Source organism: Mobula hypostoma, chromosome 6 (genome assembly GCF_963921235.1).
Source record: "Mobula hypostoma chromosome 6, sMobHyp1.1, whole genome shotgun sequence".
NCBI classification, from domain to species: domain Eukaryota; kingdom Metazoa; phylum Chordata; class Chondrichthyes; order Myliobatiformes; family Myliobatidae; genus Mobula; species Mobula hypostoma.
The window spans coordinates 38,639,487-38,659,122 of record NC_086102.1 but is presented as its reverse complement, the minus strand read 5'-3'; the positions used below and the strand labels follow the sequence as shown (position 1 = coordinate 38,659,122).

At 40.5% G+C, this 19,636-nt stretch overlaps 1 long non-coding RNA gene across 2 annotated transcripts in view; it reads right to left on the bottom strand.

Moving 5' to 3' along the window:
• The window catches only part of LOC134347948 (uncharacterized), a 102,427-nt gene extending 84,060 nt beyond the window's left edge, over nucleotides 1–18,367 (bottom strand). For both annotated transcript variants that reach the window (XR_010018306.1, XR_010018305.1), the window contains exon 1: nucleotides 17,977–18,367. This is a non-coding gene — a long non-coding RNA (uncharacterized LOC134347948). The remainder of the gene's footprint in view (nucleotides 1–17,976) is intronic.
• Between the last annotated feature and the right edge of the window lie 1,269 nt (nucleotides 18,368–19,636).

The window sequence follows — 19,636 nt, the reverse complement described above, 5'->3', positions numbered from 1 at the left end:
TCAACATTCCAAAGGTTTCAATGAGATCCCCCCTCATCCTTCTGAACTCCAGCTATTACAGGTCCAGAGCCATCAAACATTCCTCGTAAGATAACCCTTTCATTCCCGGAATAATCCTTGTGAACCTCCTCTGAACTGTCTCCAATGCCAGAACATAGAAACATAGAAACATAGAAAATAGGTGCAGGAGTAGGCCATTCGGCCCTTCGAGCCTGCACCGCCATTTATTATGATCATGGCTGATCATCCAACTCAGAACCCAGCCTTCCCTCCATACCCCCTGACCCCTGTAGCCACAAGGGCCATATCTAACTTCCTTTTAAACATAGCTAATGAACTGGCCTCAACAGTTTGCTGTGGCAGAGAATTCCACAGATTCACCACTCTCTGTGTGAAGAAGTTTTTCCTAACCTCGGTCCTAAAAGGCTTCCCCTCTATCCTCAAACTGTGACCCCTCGTTCTAGACCTCCCCAACATCGGGAACAATCTTCCCGCATCTAGCCTGTCCAATCCCTTTAGGATCTTATACGTTTCAATCAGATCCCCCCTCAATCTTCTAAATTCCAACGAGTACAAGCCCAGTTCATCCAGTCTTTCTTCATATGAAAGACCTGCCATCCCAGGAATCAATCTGGTGAACCTTCTTTGTACTCCCTCTATGGCAAAGATGTCTTTCCTCAGATTAGGGGACCAAAACTGCACACAATACTCCAGGTGTGGTCTCACCAAGGCCTTGTACAACTGCAGTAGTACCTCCCTGCTCCTGTACTCGAATCCTCTCGCTATAAATGCCAGCATACCGTTCGCCTTTTTCACCGCCTGCTGTACCTGCATGCCCACTTTCAATGACTGGTGTATAATGACACCCAGGTCTCGTTGCACCTCCCCTTTTCCTAATCGGCCACCATTCAGATAATAATCTGTTTTCCTCTTTTCTTAGATGAGGAGCCCAAAACCATTCACAATACTAAAGGTGAAACTTCACCAGTACCTTATAAAGCCTTATTATCACATCCCTGCTATTATATTCTAGACCTCTTGAAATGAATGCTAACATTGCATTTGCCTTCCTCACCATTGATTCAAATTCAGTTAATCTTTAGGGTGTTCTGCACAAGGACTCCCAAGTCCCCTTGCAGTTCAGATTTTTGGATTTTGTCCCCATTTAGAACATAGTCTGCACATTTATATCTTCTACCAAAGTACACGACCATGCATTTTCCAACATTGTATTTTTTTGCCACTTCCTTGCCCATTCTCCTAATCTGTCTAAGTCCTTCTGTAGCCTTCCTGTTTCCTCAACAATCCCATCTCCACTATCTTTGTATCATCTGCAAACTTGGCAACAAAGCCATCTATTCCATTATCTAAATCATTGATATACAGCATAAAGAGAAGCAGTCCCAACACTGAACTCTGTGGGACACCTCTAGTCACTGGCAGCCAACCAGAAAAGGATCCTTTTATTCCCACTCGCTGCCTCCTACCAATCAGCCAATGGTCTAACGATGCTAATAACTTTCCTGTAATATCTTGGGCCCTTAACTTGGTAAGCAGCCTCCAGTGTGTCACTTTGACAAAGGCCTTCCGAAAATCCAAATATACAACATCCACTGCATCCGCTTTATCTATCCAACTTGTAATCTCCTCAAAGAATTCTAACAGGTTCATCAGGCAAGATATTCCCTTAAGGAAACAATGCTGACTTTGTCCTATCTTGTCCTGTGTCACCAAGTACTCCATAACCTCATCCTTAACAATTGATTCCAACATATTCCCAACCACTGAGGTTAGGCTAACTGGTCTATAATTTCCTTTCTGCTGCCTCTCTCCTTTCTTAAAGAGTGGAGTGACATTTGCAATTTTCCAATCCTCCAGAACCATACCAGGGTCCAATGATTCTTGAAAGATCATTACTAATGCCTCCACAATCTCTACCGCTACCTCTTTCAGAACCCTAGGGTGCAGTTCTTCTGGTCCAGGTGACTTATGCACCGTTATCTCTTTCAATTTTTTGAGCACCTTCTCCCTTGTAATAGTATCTGCACTCACTTCTCTTCCCTCACACCAACACCTGGCACATTGCTAGTGTCTTCCACAGTGAAGACTGATGCAAAATACTCAATTCATCTGCCATCTCCTTGTCCCCGATTATTATTTCTTTGGCCTCATTTTCTAGTGGTCCTGTATACATTCTCATCTCCCTTTCATTTTTTACATACTTGAGAAAGCTTTTTTATTCCACCTTGATATTGTTTGCTAGCTTGCTTTCTCTTTCTGTTGCCTCCTGTAGGTTTTTAAAAGCTTCCCAATCCTCCTTCTTCCTGTTAGTTTTTGCTTTGTTGTACGCCCTCTCTCTTTTTCTTTTACATTAGCTTTGACTTCTCTTGTCAGCCACAGTTATACTATTTTGCCATTTGAGTATTTCTTCGTTTTTGGAATACCTCTATCCTGCACCTTCCTCATTTTTCCAGAAACTAAAGTCATTGCTACTCTGCTGCCATCCCTGCCAGCATCTCCTTCCAATTTCTCCTTCCCAATCAAATTTCAAATCGAACTCAATTATACTGTGATCACTGCCTCCTAAGGTTTCCTTTACCTTAAGCTCCCTAACCGCCTCTGGTTCATTACATAACACCCAATCCAGTATAGCTGATCCCCTAGTAGGCTCAACGATAAGCTGCTCTAAGAAGTCATCTCGTAGGCATTCAACAAATATTTTGTCCAACTCTTCCAGTCAATCATGGATTTAGCACTAAAATCTCCTGAAATTGTTTTAAATGATTGACATAATGGTACCAGCAACCAACGTGTCCAATGGCAACATCCTGCAGGCAGCTCACGAGACTATTTCTATGTCTTCTTTTAAATATGCTTCTTCACTTGAACTGAAATCAATTGCAGACTCCAATTTCCATTTTTATGATACAGTCCTCAGAGAGGGATCAGGAGTGGAAAAGGTGAGCAATTTCGAGTTCCTGAGTGTCAACACCTCTGAAGATCTATGCTGGACACACCATATTGATGCAGTTACAAAGAAGGCAAGACAATGGCTATATTTCATTAGGAGTTTGAGGAGATTTGGTATGTCACCAAAAAGGCTTGTAAATTTCTACAGATGTATTGTGAAAATAATTCAAACTGACTGCATCATTATCTGGTATGGGGAGGGTGGCAATGCACAGTATCGAGATAAACTGCAGAAAGTGTATACTCAGCTCAACATGGGCACCAGCTTCCCCAACATTCAGTACATCTTCAAGGAGCGATGCCTCAAATTTCAAGATTTAAAAAGCAGATTTTTGAACCAGATTCCTCTGAGTTGAACAATCCACACCAGAATGTGTGAAAAGAGCTGCTTTTTAATCAGGGTGGTGATCAAAATTTTGAAGGCGGAGATTCATGGTAGTTTCTCTATGTTGAGAAGCGACTAATCAGCAAGAGGGATTCAGTGGAAATGGCCCATTAGAGTAATTCAAGTGCAAGCAGAGCGACCATTTATTTGGAGTGTGCCAGTTTTTATAGTGACTTTGGTGAGTTCAGGTGTGAATGAGGTAGATTGTCTAGTAATTTACCCTCTCTTTGTTCTTATTTGTTCATTCCTCACTTATTAGTGCAAAGTATAGTGAGAATGGCTCCGGGGCCCAACAGTTCCCTTGACTTGTGGCACGGAACGAGTTCATGCGATTTAACAGTTGGTAAGTCAAGTACACCCTCTTAACTTTCTCTACAGATCTATAGAAAACAGGTTGCGCAACGATACAGTGCTGGCTGGAACCAAACGACGAAATAGAGCCAATCTGTGAACCTGCTGATCCAGAGGATTCCTCTTGAGGTGTTCAAAGTAACTTTGGCTTCATATGTGTGGTCAAGAACCAACCTTTGTGGATTATGAGACCTTACGTGATTGGTCAATCGCACTAACTGGAATAGTATAAAGGTAGCTTGCCGAACACCAGCTCTATTCCGACTAACATTCAGATTCCAATCTGAATCCTTGTCAGCGTAATTCTCGCTGTTGTGATTGTCTTTATCTTCACCTCGCTGTTCCTTTTTGAGCCGCTACTATCTACGTCAACTCACTGCCATTGTCATCCTCTAATAGGCATTTCCAATTTGTGTTAATTTTTTATTTTAATTTAGCCCCATTAATCATGGATAAATACTTACGGCACATTCTCTATGTGCCTGAAGGCAGTGAAGCCTTGAATTCTAATCCTGTTAAGAAACAGAAACTACAGAAAGTACCTTGAGTATGGTTTTATTCTGTTCCCATCAGATCACAGGTGCCCCATGTGTCTTATCTGTAATACTGTACTGTCTAATGAAACCATCAAGTTTGCAGGAACACTTCCTTAAAAGATGCCCTGAAAGGCTACTTATGGTATTACTCAGTTCCAGATGAGAGAAGCATTTGAAAAGTGTTGTATACTTGAGTCATTTGCCAAGAAAGCTAAAAACACCCTCGATAGTGGTCTCATTGCTTCTTATAACATTTCCAAAATGATAACAAAATGTGGAAAATCTCATACGACTGGTGAAAAATTAATAATGCATGCTGTATCAAAAGTGCTCACCACTGTTCTGAAAATGGATACCAGTATTTTAAAATCAATTCCTCTGAGAAATAACTCTTAGCTCATATATGAAGACACTGAGTTACAACTACGCACAGAGCTACAAAAAAAAAAAAAAATAATTTGGGATGCAACTGGATGAGTCAACTGTGTGAGATAATGAAGCATTGCTAATGGCATATCAAAAATGGGAAAGGTTATGAAGAGATTCTCTTTTGTGAAAAATTAAAAACAAATATCAACAGAGAATCAATCTATGACAAGCTCAAAATGTATATTGAGGATAAAAGTATTCTTATTAGGAACATGATTTCTTGTGCAACAGATAGAGCACCATATATGTCAGGTTGCCATGCTGGTTTAGTGGCATTTATGAAAAAGAAATTCCAAGTCTGTTTGCGATCCATTGTGTAATTCATCATCAACATCTTGCAGCCAAAACCCTCAGCCAGTTACTTTTTTCAAGCATGACTCTTGTAATATCCACTATCAACAAAATTAAAGCTCATCCGTTAAATAGCGGAATATTTCACCAGTTATGCCGCAATAACAATGAAGAGCTTGAACTCTTACTTCTTCCCACTGAAGTGTGTTGGCTGTCAAAAGGCTGTGGCTTAAAATGGTTCTTTGATCTTTTTTGACACTGTGATTGAATTTTTACTCAAAGTTGACTAGAACTTGGGAAACAAGATTGAACTTCTATGTGGAGATGTGGCACACCTGGCTGATATGTATGACAGTATGAAAATTCTGCATATGAAACTGCATATGTAAAGTTTCAATTTAATCCAGGGTGCACGGTGAGAATTTCAATTTAATCCAGGCAAGAAGTCCACTTTTATCGGATAATTAGAAATATATAAGCAAAATATTGGGAGAAGAATATTCTCACAGTTTCCCTGCATGGAAAGTATGGCACTCTTTAGATACTACTGAGGGGGATGACCTACTGGGGGGAGCCACAGTGACTAGGTCTCTGGCACTGAGTCCATAAGACACTGGAGCAGAATTAAGCCATCTGGCCAATGGAATCTGTTCCGCCATTCAATCATGGCTGATCGCTTTTTCTATCTCCTCCTCAACCCCAGTTCCCAGCCTTCGCCCTGTAACCTTTGATGCCATGTCCAATCAAGTACTTATCAATCTCTGCCTTAAATACACCCAACGATGTGGCCTCCACAGCTGCATGTGGCAACAAATTCCACAAATTCACCACCCTTTAGCTGAAGAAATTTCTCCACATCTCTGTTTTGAAAGGGTGCCCTTCTCTCCTGAGTCTGTGCCCGCTTGTCCTAGACTCTCCCACCGTGGGAAACATCCTTACCACATCTACTCTCTTTAGGTCTCTCAACATTCGAAAGGTTTCAATGAGATCCCCCCTCATCCTTCTGAATTCCAGCAAGTACAGACCCAGAGCCATCAAACGTTCCTCATATGATAACCCTTTCATTCCTGGAATAATCCTTGTGAACCTCCTCTGGACCCTCTCCAATGCCAGCACATCTTTTCTAAGATGAGGGGCCCAAAACTGTTCACAATACTCAAGGTGAGGCCTCACCAGTGCTTTATAAAGCCTCAGCATCACATCTTTGTTCTTGCATTCGAGACCTCTAGCACCAGAGTCTGGTACTATGGCACAGAACAGCAGAGAGCAGAGAAAGATTTTCAAAATCAGTTCAAGGATTTGAACGACCTGGAAATTCCAGACTGGGTAACTAACCCATTTTTTTGCAAAGTGGAAGAACAGTTTGCAAGAAAGAAATTATCAAAATTCAGAATGATGAAGAAACAAAAATACTTTTCAAAAATCTCAGCTTTTATGGTATGTGGCTACACTGTCATACAAAGTTTCCTGCTCGTTGGAGTAAAGCCAAACTGCGCTTCATTGCATTTCCATCCTCCTGCCTTGTTGAAAGAGGCTTCTGTGCAGTGAACCACATACTCACAAAAAATAGAAACCACTTGGACATTGTTACACATGGGGACTTAATGTTTTTGCTGTCACAACTTGAACTAGATATTTCAACTCTTGCTAAAAACCATCAAGCTCAAGGATCACATTGATATCTAAGGTGTTGTACAGCACACAGCTACTGTGTAAGCTTGGTTTAAGACAAATAAAAAATTAAAACTGAATCATTTTTCTCATTTTAGCATATAGTTGACATGTTTTGACACTGTAGGGGTGCCGGAAAGTAAATTGTGTAAGGGGGGCTTTGACAGGTATGAAGGTGCTTTAGGGGGGTGTTGGCAAGTACTGTATTAAAAGTGCTTTTGGGGGGCATAGAGACACCCAGATAGTGTGCTGCTTCCCTGGTGCAAGGATCAGGGATGTCTCGGATTGTGTCCATGGCATTCTGAAGGGAGAATGTAAGCAGCAGCCAGAAGTCTTGGTACACATTTGCACTATTGACATAAGTAGAATACCTGAGGAGATTCTAGAGGGAGATTTTAGAGAGCTAGGTAGAAAGCTGCAAAACAGGACCTCCAGGGTAGCAATAATTTGATTGCTGCCTGTGCTACGTGCCAGTGGGGGTAAGAATAGGATGATCTGGCAGGTGCTGTGTGGCTGAGGAACTGATGCAGTTCAAATTTATGGATCATTGGGATCTCTTCAGGGAAAGTATGATCTGTACAAAAAGGATGGGTTACACCTGAAACCAAAGGGGTCCAATATCCTTGCAGGTAGGTTGGCTAGAGTTGCTCAGGTGAGTTTAAACTAATTTGACAGGTGGATGGGAACTGGAGTGATAGTACTGAGAATAAGGTAGTTGGTTTACAAACCGAGGCAATGTGTAGTGAGACTCCTAACAAGGAGAGATTGTTGATAGGGCAAAATTACAGTCAACGGGATGAGTTGCAACATAAACAGTAGAAAAAAATCAAAAAACTGAGAAGCAGGTTTATTACCACCACCATGTGACGTGAAATTTGCTAACTTAGCAGCAGCAGTTCAATGCAACAGATAATATAGAAGATAAAAAAAATAAAAATAATAATAAAAAATAAATAAGTAAATCAATTACAGTATATGTATATTGAATAGATTAAAAATGTGCAAAAATCAGAAATACTGTATATTAAAAAAAAGTGAGGTAGTGTCCAGGGTTCCATGTCCATTTAGGAATCGGATGGCAGAGGGGAAGAAGCTGTTCCTGAATCACTGAGTGTGTGCCTTCGGCTTCTGTACCTCCTACCTGATGGTAACAGTGAGAAAAGGGCATGCCCTGGGTGCTGGAGGTCCTTAATAATGGACGCTGCCTTTCTGAGAATCCGGTCCCTAAAGATGTCCTGGGTACTTTGTAGGCTAGTACCCAAGATGGAACTGACTAGATTTACAACCCTCTGGAGCTTCTTTCGATCCTGTGCAGTAGCTCCCACATACCAGACAGTGATGCAGCCTGTCAGAATGTATATTTGCACTATTACACCAAGGTATATCTATAGAAGTTTTTGAGTGTATTTGTTGACATACCAAATCTCTTCAAACTCTAATGAAGTTCAGCCACCGTCTTGCTTTCTTTATAGTTACATCTATATGTTGGGATCAGGTTAGATCCTCAGAGATCTTGGCACCCAGGAACTTGAAACTGCTCACTCTCTCCGCTCCTGATCCCTCTATGAGGTTTGGTATGTGTTCGGCTTACCCTTCCTGAAGTCCACAATCAGCATTTTCATCTTACTGATTCTGAGTGCCAGGTTGTTACTGCAGCACCACTCCACTAGTTGGCATATCTCACGCCTGTACACCCTCTCGTCATCACCTGAGACTCTGTCAACAATGGTTGTATCATCAGCAAATGTATAGATGGTATTTGACCAGGCAGCATCTATAAGAAGAGGTATAGTGGACATTTTGGGCCGAGACCGTTCGTCAGGACTAACTGAAAGAAGAGCTAGTAAGAGATTTGAAAGTGGGAGGGGGAGGGGGAGATCCAAAATGATAGGAGAAGACAGGAGGGGGAGGGATGGAGCCAAAAGCTGGATAGTTGATTGGCAAAAGGGATATGAGAGGATCATGGGACATGAGGCCTAGGGAGAAAGAAAAGGGCAGGGGGGAAGCCCAGAGGATGGGCAATAACAGATGGGGTACGAGTGGCAGGTGGGGCATTAACGGAAGTTAGAGAAGTCAATGTTCACGCCATCAGGTTGGAGGGTACCCAGAAGGAATATAAGGTGACGTTCCTCCAACCTGAGTGTGGCTTCATCTTTACAGTAAAGGAGGCCGTGGATAGACATATCAGAATGGGAATGGGACGTGGTCTCACGATGCGTGCCGCTGCCGGCTCGAACTGATAATAAAGATTGACCATCCCTACAAACTCCTGCAGGCCCTTGACTGTGCTGAGCTTGGGGAACTGGCAGAGGGCCTGGACCTTGTCCAGTAGGGAAACTGCGCCATGTCAGTTGACTCTGTGGCCCAAGAAGTCGATCTCCGTCAGCCTGAACAGGCACTTTGCCAGATTGATTGCCAGTCCGTGGTCGCTCAGGCGTTGGCAGAGCTGGCGCAAATGTGCCACATGCTCTTGGTGTGAACTGCTGGCCACTAGGATATCATCCAAGTAAATGAAAATGAAATCCACCGAGTCCATGAGCCTTTGGAAAGTTTGGGCTGCATTCTTGAGACTGAAAGGCATCCTCAGGAATTCGAACTAGCCAAATGGAGTGATAAGGGCTGATTTGGACATGTTTTCGGGGTGCACTGGGATCTGATGGTATTCCCTGATCAGGTCGATTTTCGAGAAGATGGTCGCTCCGTGCAGGTTCACCGTGAACTCCTGGATGTGGGGTACCGGGTATCTGTTGGTGGTTGTGGCATCGTTGAGCTTTCTGTAGTGTCTGCAGGGCCTCCATCCTCCTGCGGACTTGGGCACCATGTGCAGTGGGGATACCCACGGGCTGTCTGAGCGGTGTACGATTCCCATCTCTTCCATCTTACGGAACTCCTCCCTGGTGAGGTGGAACTTGTCGGGTGGGAGCCCGCGAGCTCGGGCATGTAGTAGCAGTCCTTGCGAACTGTGGGGTGACTATGGAGGGGAATTCCGCCAATACCCTGGCGAACTCATTACCCGAGGGGACTGCTGGACCTGAAATGCAGTGAGATAGTTTGCGGGCCGTACACCGGAATACTAGTGTCATTTGCAGTGGTGAGTTTGGGGCCTGGGACCGCGTTACGAGTGTCCATATTCAAGGGGGGGGAGTACGCTGACTTTGGCCCCGGTGTCTACCAGGAAGCGCTGCCCGGAGCGTCGGACCCAGAGGTACAGGAGGCTGTCTCGGTGGCCAGCCGTCATAGCCATTAGTGACAGCTGGCCCTGGCATTTCCCGGAAAAGCACATGGTGGACAGCAGCAGCATGCGCCTGAGTCCCATCTTTGGTGATAGAAACACCATTGTTCCGAACTTTCGTCTTTTTCCCCCGTGGGTCTCGACGGCTTCGGTTGTGGGGCCTGGTCTTTGGGACGTGCGATCGTGGCTAGGCCAATGGAGGCTGCTCCATGTTGCTTGCTCTGCCAAAGGACGTCTGCTTTAGCCGCGACCCCGTGTGGGTCGCTGAAATCCTCACTCACGAGGAGGAGGCGAATGTCCTCTGGCATTTGCTCAAGGAACAACTGTCAAATAAAAGGCACAGCTTATGGCTGTCCATGAGAGCCAGCATATCATTCACGAGCTCAGATGGCGTGCAGTCGCCCAGGCCGTCCATGTGTAGGAGCCACACAGCCCATTTGCGGCGGGAGAGTCCGAAGGTACAGATCAGGAGCGCCTTAAGCTTAGTGTACCTGTCCTCTGTTGGTGGCTGACATAGGAAGTCGATGATCTGGCCTGCCGTCTCCTGGTCGAGCGTGCTGACCATGTAGTAGTACCACGAGGCGTGGGGCTGAGTGGCCCAGAAAGTTGGGAGCTTCAGAGAGATCATGCTGTGCGAGTTGCTCGAACTCACGGCTGATCGCTGAGTTTCCGGCTCCAGATGCCGTCTGGAACGTTGGGGTCACCAATGTTGTCGCGTGCAAATGCACTACTAAAGAAACACACAGAGGCAGAGAGAGCTGAACTCAGAATACCTTTACTGATTCAAAATCACACGCTTAAATCTCCCCTTCCATGGGCCCCTGCGACTCGCGGGGCAGACGTGACGTCAGACTGTCACCGGAAGGTCCGCCCTGAGTGGGTAGTTCCAAACGTGCTACCGCGTCTGCCTGCGGCTCCCGCGTGTGCAGGCCTCCACATTATATCCAATGATTTAGATGATGGAATTGATGGCTTTGTTACAAAATTTGCAAACGATATGAGGATAGGTGGAGAGGCAGATAGTTTTGAGGAAGTAGAGAGGCTACAGAAGGACTTCGACAGATTAGGAGAATGGGCAAAGAAGTGGCAGATGGAAAACAGTGTCAGGAAGTGTATGGTCATGCACTTGGTAGAAAATTGCAAGTTTTGACTATTTTCTAAATGGAGAGATAATACAAAAAAACTGAAGTGCAAAGTGACTTGGGAGTCCTTGTGCAGGATTCCCTGAAGGTGAATTTGTAGGTTGAGTCTGTGGTGAGGAAAACAAATGCAATGTTAGTATTCATTGCAAGAGAACTAGAATATAAAAGCAAGGATGTAATGTTGAGACTTTATCAAACACTGGTAAAGCCTCAGGTGGAGTATTGTGAGCTGTTTTGGGCTCTTAATCTTAGAAATATGTGCTGAAACTGGAGAGGATTCAAAGGAGTTTCACAAAAATGGCTTGTCATATGAAGAGCATTTGATGGCTCTGGGCCTGTATTCACTAGAATTCAGAAGAATGAAGAGTGACCTTATTGAAACCTATCAAATGGTGCAAAGCCTTGATAGAGTGGATGTGAAGAAGATGTTTTCTATGGTGGGAGAGTCTAAGACAAGAGGACACAGCCTCAGAATAGGCATCCTTTTAGAATGGAGATGAGGGGGAATTTCTTTATCCAGAGAGTGGTGAATCTGTGGAGCACACTCGATGGAACAAATACCCTAATTCTGCTCCCATGTCTTATGGTCATAAAAGGAGGCATCAATCATTAAGGACCCCCATCATCCAGGACATGCACTCTTCTTATTGCTACCATCAGGGGGTGGGTACAGGAGCCTGAAGGCACACAATCAACAATTCATGAGTAGCTTCCTCCCCTCTGCCATCAGACTTCTGAATGGACATTTAACCCAGGAACACGACCTCACTACTTTTTTAAAATCTCTTTTTGCACTATTTATTTAATTAATTTAACTTTTATGATTATATATGGGTATGGAGGGCTATGGACCTGATGCAGGTTAATGGGAGTAGGCAGTTTAAATGGCTCAGCACAGATTAGATGGGCCAAGGAGCTTGTTTCTGTGCTGTACATTTCTATGACTCTATGTCACATAACATCAAGTTTCACGACATTTCATCCTTATTCGGATGACTGAGTGATCTGGTGTTTTTGTTATCTCCTGGAGAATTTGTCAAGGTTGAGAATGCAGTGTGCAGCCATTGTTTTCTAATGGCAGGAACACGAACCATGGGCAAATCCATTAATCCTTGCCGATTAAAGCGTAGAGCAAAATCGAAATCAGGGAGGACAAGAACAGAAAATGAGCGAGTGTTGCCTGTGTTTGACAGGTTTCCCTCTCACTGCTGCAGGAAGGTGCAGGTTCAATCACTTCTGCAGTTTTGATGTTTAATGTCCTCAGCAGTGAACACATTCTGTGGTTGTGGACTCCTTTTTGGAGGACTCTGCAGTTCATGTTGCATATGTTTCTGGTTAGTCTTTCTTTGCTATTTGCACAATTTGATCGAGGCACTTTGGCATGGAACTGGCTCGGCGGGTACGGCCTGCAGTCATCGACACAGTGCTAAACTGAACTGACTCAGTGGCTGTGGCTCCTGGACTATTTTGGGGACTGCAGTTTGATGTTTAATATTCCATGTGTTAATTGCTCATATTTTGCTGTTTGTGCGATTTGTTCATTGTTTCACACATTGGGTGTTTGATGTTTTGTGACCGCCTGTGGGAGGCTGAATCTCAGGGTTGTATACTGTATACCATACATACTTTGATAATAAATATAGTTTGAAACTTGAAACTTTTAAGCTACACACTAAAGGTCTGATGACAAAGGTATGGTGTTCATTTACCAGGATGCACACATTTAAATGATTGAGTTTAAATGCCTTCGTAAAGATTGTGAATATTTTAATATTATGTCAGCCTTTTCTAAAAATATATGGATAATTAATTCCTGGGAAAAATTCAAGGGTTAGCACAACTGGAGGCAGACATTTTGAACTTAAGTCATGGCAATATCAATCACCACTCCTTTTGATGGAAGGGATGATGAAATAAAATAAGATGGTTGCCATTCCAAAACACACCAACGCCACTCCTACCAATTCCCACTCTCATAGTGCAGCACTGCCACACAGTGGAAGGAAAAAGAAATGTTCAAGGATGTGGCTGATACGTGCTACACTACATACTGGCTGAAGGTATCTTTTACACAGGTAGTCCAGCTCAGGTAGCTGCCCATTGCTACAGAATACAAGTTCCCTGGATCTGCTCTTTCAAGATCTGTTAGTCTGTTTCAACCTTCACATGTATTAAATGGAAACTACCTCATGTGTTTTCTGATGCTGCCTGACATTGTTGTCATTATTCTACTGCTACTCTTCCATTTGGAAATCATTGTTGACAAATGATAAACAAATCCGAACTGGCAATGCCAAAACATTGCAAAACCCTATCCCATTTGATAATAATAGTAATAGTTCAAAATTTTGCAAACACGTGGCTTTTGAGGCGTGCGTGTTTAATATTTGTTTCTTAACAGTACTGGATGTAGAATTTGTGTGATTGGTTTAAAAATTTGATGCCAATATGTTGCATAATAATTTAATATGACTGTAATTAACCAAAAAGTAAGGCAGTATCTTTGCAGCAGTTCAAATCTAACTGTTAGACTGAATGGGTGGCTCATATCTAAAATATCCACCAATGCTATTAATCATTTAAATCCATTTTATATCCTTTAAATAGACATAACTATCCAAAGTCTAAATATATTGATGTTTTCCTCCCTCCAAATGGGAACTATTGATGTTGATTTCAGATTATACTTAAAAGGTGTTTGTCCTATCTGCTGGTTGTGCTCATTTAAAGCTCACATTCCAAATTTTAATAAATTAAATACACAGAATCAAAATCAAGCTGACATTGAGTATATATCAATACAAAATTCAGTAGCAAATTTCTATTCAAGCAAGTTAAATGTTCACATACTGCAATACTGTGGACTTGCATTTCAAACATGAACATCAAATTCTTCATTGCCCAAATCTTATACCTGACTAAATCCTAAACCGAGTACAGTATAAGGTTAAGGCCGATAGTACCAGCTGCCTCTTCAGTACTAATAGATAAACGTATGTTGGAGGTTTTGCTATAGATTATTAATCACACACTGTAGGACAAAATAGTATCTGTTAACATGAAAATAAAATGCCAATTAAGTGGCTTTGAATTTTACTATTACACTTTGTCACTTTATCATTTCCTGTCAGAGTCACCTTATGTACAGATACTCCTGCACCTAGTATCACTTTATGTACAATCAGTCAATGTACAGTGTCTGTGGAAAGTATTCACTGCCCTTGGAATATTTCATGTTTTATTGTTTTACAACATTGAATCACACTAGATTTAATTTAGCTTTTTTTGATACTGATCAACAGAAAAAGACTCTTCCGTGTCAAAGTGAAATTAGTCTCTATTAAGTGCTCAAATTACAAATATAAAAAAGTATTCACGCCGCTTTAATATGGCATACTAAATCTTCTTTTAGACATCACATAATCACATATTAATTAAATCGAGATCACCTGTGTGCAGTCAAGGTGGTTCAATTGATTGTAGTAAAAATATACCTCTATCTAGAAGGTCCAACTGACGTGAGTCAGTAGAATGGCAAAAACTACCCCATGAAGACAAAACACTCCAAGCAATTCCACGAAAAGGTTATTGAAAAGCACAAGTCAAGAGATGGATACCCCTTGGCGTATAGTTAAGTAAATCACCAAGAAATGGAACGAATATGGTACAGCTGTATATCTGCCTAGAGCAGGCCATCCTCAAAAGTTAAATGACCGTGCAAGAAGGGGACTAGTGAGGGAGGGTACCAAGAGACCCATGACAACTCTGGAAGGAGTCTCCATTTGGCAGCGTACTGAGTAAGACGTTTTTGTCACAGCTCTGTCTTTCACAACTTACTTTTCACTGCTAGATCCATTTCAAGTTTGAAGATTTATTATATTTGCTGAAGGATTTACGATTTAATTACGATGGCTGGAACCGAATTAAGGAGTGGCAAAACTCTTCCTGAGCCACAACAAACAGAGAAATCAGAGGAAGTTTCTACCTCACTCTTTCCGATTAATAAACATCTTCCCTTATATTATAAATTTCCATTTAAATTGATTGATAACTATTTTTCTTATCTTGGGATTAAAATTACTTGTAAATATAAAGATTTATTTAAGATTAACTTTTTACCATTAATAGACCATATTACTCAACTTTCATCTAAATGGTTTCCTTTATATTTAACTTTGATTGGTCGTATTAATGCAGTTAAGATGTTTTTTTTGCCAAAATTTTTATATGTGTTTCAGGCATTACCAATTTTTGTTCCAAAATCTTTCTTTGATAAAGTTGACTCTAAAATTTCTTCATTTATTTGGCAGAATAAAAATCCGAGACTGGGTAAAATACATTTACAGAAAGCTAAGAGAGATGGAGGTTTAGCATTACCTAACTTTAGATTCTATTATTGGGCAATTAATATTCGACATATGAAATTTTGGTTACTTGACCAGGATATACTATCTATTCCTAAATGGGTAGCATTGGAACTACAATCTGTTCAGGGCTATACACTTGGCTCTATTTTAGGTTCCTCTCTCCCTTTTGATTCGAAACGCCTTAAGCAGGTGTCTAACCCAATAGTTAAATATGCTTTGCGTATTTGGTTTCAATTCAGAAAATTTTTTGATCTTAATCAATTCGGGTTAGCGATTCCTATTTTAGGTAACATATTTTTTCCTCCCTCTTTTACGGATCGCGCTTTTCAAACTTGGAAGACTAAGGGTATTTTACGGTTTTTGGATTTATTTTTAGATGGTTCCCTTATGTCTTTTGAACAATTATCTAATAAATATAACTTATCAAGAATACATTTTTTTAGATATTTACAAGTTAGAAATTTCCTAAGTACTATACTTTCTTCCTTTCCAATGCTTCCTCCTACATATATTTTAGATTCGATAATTAACCTTAATCCATGTCAGAAAGGTGCATCGGCTATGATTTATAATATTATTATGAAACTTAGGAAAGCTCCATTTGATAAGATTAGGGTAGATTGGGAACAGGAATTGGGGCTTACCATTTCTGTGGATGATTGGGGGCAGATTTTACAATTAGTTAATACTTCCTCTATTTGTGCTAAACATTCCCTAATTCAATATAAAGTTGTTCATAGAGCACATATGTCCAAAGATAAGTTAGCGCGTTTTTACTCGCATATTAATCCTTTTTGTGATAGATGTTTGGGGCAGATAGCCTCTTTAACTCATATGTTTTGGTCTTGCCCTACTTTGGAAACTTTTTGGAGAGACATTTTTAATATTATTTCTAAGGTATTAAATATAGATATCTCTCCTCACCCTATTACTGCTATCTTTGGACTACTTAAAATTTCTAGTAATCTTTCCCCTTCAGCCCGTAGAATGATTGCATTTCTTACTTTAATGGCGAAAAGATGTATTTTACAACATTGAAAAGAGCTTAATGCTCCAACTACCTTTTTTTGGTTCTCTCAGACGATATTATGTTTGAATCTGGAGAAAATTAGAAGTAACCTTTATGATTCTTCATTTAAATTTGAACAGACTTGGGGATCTTTTATTCGATATTTTCATTTAATGTAATATATACCCTTCTTGTTTTTTTTTCACTGTTTTTAATGGAGGTCGGGATTGAGGACGTGATTTTAAGTTTAACTCTGTTGGTTTCAAGTTAGCCCATTGCTTTGCTTTGCTTTTAGTTAGTTGCACGGTGGGTTTTTTTGGGGGGGGGGGTTTCTTTTCTTCTATTGATATATATATAAAATTTAGTATACTATTATGTTATCTTGGTTTCTTATGTTTAAATTACATTGTTTGTAGTATTCTTTTTTGGTATTGATACCTTCTGTAATTTTATTATATTTTAACATTGTATTAATGTTTATATGGCTTACCTTTTTGTATACTTATTCAATAAAAAGATTTAAAAAAGAAAAGCACAAGTCAAGAGATGGATACCCCTTGGTGTATAGTTAAGTAAATCACCAAGAAATGGAACGAATATGGTACAGCTGTATATCTGCCTAGAGCAGGCCATCCTCAAAAGTTAAATGACCGTGCAAGAAGGGGACTAGTGAGGGAGGGTACCAAGAGACCCATGACAACTCTGGAAGGAGTCTCCATTTGGCAGCGTACTGAGTAAGACGTTTTTGTCACAGCTCTGTCTTTCACAACTTACTTTTCACTGCTAGATCCATTTCAAGTTTGAAGATTTATTATATTTGCTGAAGGATTTACGATTTAATTACGATGGTTGGAACCGAATTAAGGAGTGGCAAAACTCTTCCTGAGCCACAACAAACAGAGAAATCAGAGGAAGTTTCTACCTCAGAAACAATGCTCTCTTTAATAAAGTTATTAATGTGAAGATCGGTACGGTGGATACCAAAATGGATAAATTGACGAAAGCTAATGAATTGTTTGAAAAAACCATCCTCGCTATTCAGGAATCTTTGAAGAATTTGGAAGATCGATATCAGACGCTTAAGCAGAGTACTCACAGAAATGAAAGGGAATTTGAATTAATGAATCAATCTATTAAAGAACAGGATTTGAAGATGTCTTTTATGGAAAAGGAAATTAATGAGAATACTTTGAAATTATCAAGAATTTAAGAAGAAAATGATTGATTTGGAAAGCAGAAATCACAGGATGAATCTATGTATACTGGGCCACTAAAGTTTTTTTTTTGAACATGTTATATTTACTTTTTAGTGACATTCTCCAAGCCTGTCCGATATTGGACAGAGCCTACCGAATTCAGCGTCTTAAACCATCAGCCGAGATTAAACCACATCCTGTAATTCTCTGTTTGCATTATTTTACAACCAAAGAAGCTATTCTTCGGAATGCAAGGAAAAGGGATAAGCTAATTTATAATGAAATTAAGATTCGTATAGTTGAAGATTTTACCCCAGAGATTTATGCTGAAAAAATTAAATATCGGGAAGTGACGGCAGAATTTTTTAAAATTAACTGTCGCCCGTCTCTGCGTTACCTGGCTCGTCTGATGATTACTCCACCCAATGCTCGTCCAAAACGGATTGACTCTCCAGAAGATGGTTGGAAACTTATAAGAGTTTAAGTCCACTTCGTAAGCAATTTGAAAAGTTGATCCTTAGCTGGGAGTGGTTTGTAAAGCCGTTGATGAAAGGCTGCTCCTCATTTTATCAATGTTCAGACACAGACTTGGTTAACTTACTTAGATCTGTTGTTGTTTGCTTTAACAGTTAATGTAGTTCTGAATTTAACACATATATATTTACTTATTTTTTTCTTTGATTTTTAAGTCTTTAGTATTAGTCATAATATATATTAGTTGATTGGATATATCCTTTTTTTGAATACACGGCTGGTATATTAAATGGATTTCAGATGGCCATCGTTAATTCGGTCTTAACTACTGTTAGACATAATATGAAAATATTTGTAATCTGTTTACTTCTTTATGTATTCTTTGTTATGTCTTTTTGGCGGTGGTAACTTTTTACTTTGTAAATAGGAGCTGCCAGCTGGAGACCGGGGTTAATGGTTAATGATTAGCATGCCGTTCGTCTATTGGGCGGTTTCTGGGCTTTTGGGGGAGATGGGCGGGTCTATTGGGTTAGTTTTTTTTTGACTGGGCAGTCCTGAGGGGTTTTTCTTTGTTAATCATCTTGCTTTTCTTTCTGATCGAGACAAGCTTCGTCCTTTCTTCCGATTTAGGCTGCGCCTGCGCATTAGATTACTTTATAAATTTTTTAAATTAAATTTTAAATATGTATCTGAATAAAATCAATATAATATCTTGGAATTTAAATGGTATAAACCAACCTATTAAGCGCAGAAAGATTTTTAAGAAATTAAAAACACTTCATGCAGATATTATTTTTGTGCAGGAGACACACATCCGTAGACAGGACGAATATCTCTTTTTTAAATTTTGAAAGGGACCCTGATTTCATTCTTTATCAGTAAATAAAATAAGAGGGGTATCTATTTTTATTAATTCTAAAATCCCTTTTCTTCATTTTAATACTGTTACTGATTTAATTGGAAGATATTTAATTGTCACTGGTTTGTTGTGTGGTCAAAAGGTGGCTTTGGTGTGTGTATATGCACCTAATATAGACAGCCCTGAATTTTTTAAGAAGCTATTTTCTGTATTGTCGAATTTAAATTAATATAAGTTGATTATGGGCGGTGACTTTAACTGTTGTCTTAACCTGTCGATTGACAGATTGTCCACCAATCCATCACTTCCTAATAAAGCTGCGACTTGTATTAATTCTTTTTTATTAGAATACAGTCTGGTCGACATTTGGAGATTTAAATTTCCTAAAGAAAAAGATTTTTCTTTTTTTTCCACATGTATCCATAAATTTTCAAGAACTGACTATTTTTTCTTGGATACGCGATTGGTGCCCTCTGTTGTTGAGTGTGCATATGATGTGATTGCGTTGTCAGACCACATCACATCACGACTGTGCTGCAACACGCAGCTCAAACCACATCATCAAGTTCGCCGATGACACGACCGTGGTGGGTCTCATCAGCAAGAATAAAGAGTCAACATACAGAGAGGAGATGCAGCAGCTAATGGACTGGTGCAAAGCCAACAACCTGTCTCTGAATGTGAACAAAACAAAAGAGATGGTTGTTGACTTCAGGAGAACACG